Genomic DNA, 4224 nt, shown 5'->3' on the forward strand with positions numbered 1-4224 from the left:
GGTCCCAGGTGTGCTTCCTTCCTCTCTCCCTCCCTTTCTCACTTCCTCCTTTCCACTCTCTCTGAAAAGCAATGGAAAAATATCCTCAGGTGAGTATTTAAAAAAAATTTATTTGAAGTCTTAAGAAATTTACTAATTAAACAAATAACAGAACTATAGAGCTAAATATGCATGTTTATCCTTTGCCTTTGAATAGAATTCCACAGAAAACTAGTTCCTTATTGAATACAGTAATAGTTCCATGGTTAAGTAAGTTTGGGATAGTGGATCCGAGGATTACTTTCTTTCTAAACTTGGTTTGGTCAATAGGTCTTTTAACTGTAGGACTTCTCAAAGCCTGTAAGATGGTGGTTTATATTGTAAGTCCCCAAGAGGGAATCTGAGTAAGCAGGTTTCCCAAATCCTGTGTTGTGAGCACGAAGGCTCTTGGGAGCAGGCAGGAAGCAGGCTGGGATTAAGCAACTTGAGTTCAAAGCCTGGCTGCATGCTGTGATCTGATCTAAGTCAATTTCTTAATTCCTAGCTCTCAGTGTTTTTGAGTGAGGGCTAGAGGTCTTGCCCCACCTCCATGCCCTTCTCTACCTACAAGAAATGGTAACGAGGAGAGCAGGGTTCCGACTGGATCCTTCCATAGACAGAACATTGCTTAGCACGTGGTCAAACCGACCCATCATATACGTGTTAGGTGTGATGGCGCTGTGAACATCTGACTGTTAGCTGCCTCCACAGCCGTGCACGGAGTGGGCCATTGGAAACAGGCGTGGCTCTGTCAGCCCCACTCACCTGGCAGAATCCTGCTTCTCGGGTGAGCATAAGAGCTCATTTTTGTCTTAAGCCCAGAACCCCAACAGGCCACAGGCCCTGGGAGGGCTGGACATGCAGGTGTTTACTGGGAGTCACGTGTGTGAAGGAGGGGAAGCAGGATCTGGTGGGGGGCGACCTGGCACCACTCACGGCTGCCAGCAACATGCTCCTGAGGCCACTGAGAGGCCTGGACGCCGAGACAGTGGCTGCGGCTCCGACAGGTACAGTCTCTGACATCATTGATTCAAAACTCCTGCAGCATCACTTGTGCTAATTAGCAGACTGTCCAGCGCTGGTCGGGGATGGAAATGCCCAGGCCTGGAAGGAGGCTCTGAGTGCGGCACTCAGCCACGAACCCTTCACGTGCCCAGTGACCGCCTGTGAGTGTGATTCCTAAGGAAGGTGCCTCAGCTACTAATGCACTGCTTCAAAGGTGTAGGTCAGGTGTGGACACACACAGTGCTGTCTAGGCCCAAGTGTGATTAAAGGAAATCGGAGAGAATGTAATGTCTCCCCACTTAGGAGCTGTGCGCACTGGGGCAATACACTTAACCCCTTTGGGCGCTAGCTTGCTCCTTTGAAAATAAGGATAATGATCACTCTTACTCCATTAGATTGTGGGTGAGTGCTTCGCAAAGGGCCTGATGGGTGATGGCCCTGATAAAAGTCGCAAGTGAGGGAACATGGAACTGGGGTAAACTGCAGAATCGCAGTTACCTATCTTGGTGGGAGAGAGAGAGAAAATCCACGCCATGGTCGGTGATGGTCTGGAAAGTGTTTATTTGCTGTGCGTGTTGTCAGGAGGATTAGCGTTCTTAGTCCTGCTTCTTATAATGTCAATCAATTGATTTCCATGATAAAATCTGTATCATGGTGAGACTCGAAATTTTGATTTGGAACAGACAGGAGAAAGATATTTTTGGATTATTAGGTTCCTAATTCAGAAATTTTGAATGTCTGTCTGGGTGGTAACAGATGCATGGAGGATAAGAGAGGGAGATGTGCAGGTGGGAAGAAGTTAGAAAAGGACATGGAAACATACCAAAGACAACATGGCCTGCAGATCTAGCTTTACACACACACACCGTGCTGTTTGCTGAGAATCATCCTTCAGCTAGATCTCACAATAATCCGCTTTTTATGATCTCTGTGATGTATCATTACAAGAAAGCGCATTTAGCATGGCCCTTTTGAGAATGAATTATTCTTTTGAATCTAGATAGAAACATCCTTCAAATTTCTAAATTCAGTGATTTGTTTGTTAATAAAAAATTCATTGAATGAAATGTGCTGTTTTAAGGTGGCGATGGGTTTTGATTTCAGCAAATACTATGTATATTATCTTATGTAGGGCCAATATATTTCGTTACAATACTGGTGTGTCTTGTGTCTGTAATTGTACCTTGAAAAGGATCTTCTTATAGGACCATTATGAAGTCTAATAATGGCTGTCAAACGATAATGGAAGTCGCGCTGATAATGTGACTTATCTGTCTTAATGGGTTTTTGTGTTCTCTAATCTCACAACCCACTCTGTATATCATATTATCTGGGGATAATATCTCAATTGTAGTGACCTCAATATTCTCTAATGTAGTGCCGTGTGGAGTATTAGCATCATTATGTGATTACTTATTTCACATCTTCTTTAAATAGTTTGGTTGTATTATAATATCTCTTTGATATTAGGTTCCCATTATTATAATTTTTTTGACAACCAGTACTATATCCAATGTAAAACATTTCATTTGTCTGATTGTATAAATTTCATTTTAATTACACTACTTTGTTGATTTCTAATCATAAGAATGCTAGTTAATACCAGTAACACTTTTTTATCAAGTTTAAAGTTAATGATTATTTTGATAGTTGATAGTTTGAGGGAAAATTTTTTTGTTGGCAAACATTGCTTCCTTGCTTAGATGTGAAAACAAAACAAAATCCAGATGATAAAGGGTGGATGGTATTGCTAAGTATTTGCATAGTATATATAGACTATATACCTACAGATATATTCATGCAGCACAAATGTATGGCATTATATTATATATATGTATATATATTTCCTTTTTTTAGCAATGACTCTTACAGTTTATCATTAACTCATTTTAATTCTGTGAGTTTACATTAACCCCTTCCCCAACAATTTTTTTGTTAAAAACGTTCCTTTTTCAGACTAAATTTTTTATTTTGGTTCTATATAGTATTTTTGATGCTGGTTATAAAAACAGTTTGTAACTCGTCTTCCTATAAACCATATTTTTTTACCATATTTTCTTGGTATACTCGTTGACGACTGAAAAAGAACATTTTGTGAAAACGAGTATACACGTTTCTGCCGGGGAAGGGGTTAAAGTCTATATTCTACATTATTGAGAAAGAAGCTTTATGTCAATTATGATTTACTATGCTATCTTTCTGTCCACTGTTAGAATCAGTACCATGAACACCGAAGCAAAGGCACACAAAATACATTTTATATTTATTTGCAAAGCTAGAGAGAGACAAGGTGTGACATGCATCATCTTATGGCTCTCAACGTTGTTTTTTATGATGGTTATTTGATCTGAATCTAGATCAGCTATCCACATACCTAAACAAAATTCTCTTGTACAATGGCACCATCATTGTACATATTAAATACAAGTTTTGTACTCACTCTGTTACAACATAGGGTTGGGGAACAAAGAGAAAATGTGAGAGTGAAGTTGGCCCATACTGGTAAGAAGTACTAGTTAAACCCATGTCCTTTCTCCTTCATCCTGTTTGGTCCTGACTAAATCCTCAGCTACGGTGTGAGTGGAGTGAGGCGCCCACCTTCTCATTTAGCTGATGACCCCTGTCCTGGACTTTCTCTCTTCCTCATGTTGGTGATGGAAAATGGTAACAACTGAACACAGTCTTGCACGTGGCACGTTAGGAATGGAAGGACTGTCCTGCTAGCCCGAGTCTTGGGATGCCTTCGCAGACCTGGGCCCATCTACCTGCTCTGGACTGTTATGTGGGGAAGGAACATAGGTTTCTACTAGTAGGTTCTCTGACCAATGCATTTTCGGCCTTTTATTCGAGTACCCGAGCCTTCAGTGTAGTGAATGCAACTCTGCAGTTTCCCTGGAGGTGATTGTTAGGATGACCATATAATTGTTCAAATTTGGGACTTTGGAGGATAAAAGGGGACTCGCTTAATAATGAATATAGGAAACGGGTAGATTGGGTGCAGGGAGATAAGGGGAAGAGGCTTCGGTCCAGAGACACTCTGTGGGAAGCCATTTTTCTTTCCCTGCCCTGGAGGCTCATCGGGTTGCATAGCCAAGTACATGACAAGGCTTCCTCCCAGAGAGAGACCTTTTTTCCATCGAGGTTATCATATGGACTATTATTATTTTTATTAAATATATATCTTTATTGATTTCAGAGAGG

This window comes from Myotis davidii, unplaced genomic scaffold, assembly GCF_000327345.1.
Source record: "Myotis davidii unplaced genomic scaffold, ASM32734v1 scaffold221, whole genome shotgun sequence".
In the NCBI taxonomy this organism is placed as follows: domain Eukaryota; kingdom Metazoa; phylum Chordata; class Mammalia; order Chiroptera; family Vespertilionidae; genus Myotis; species Myotis davidii.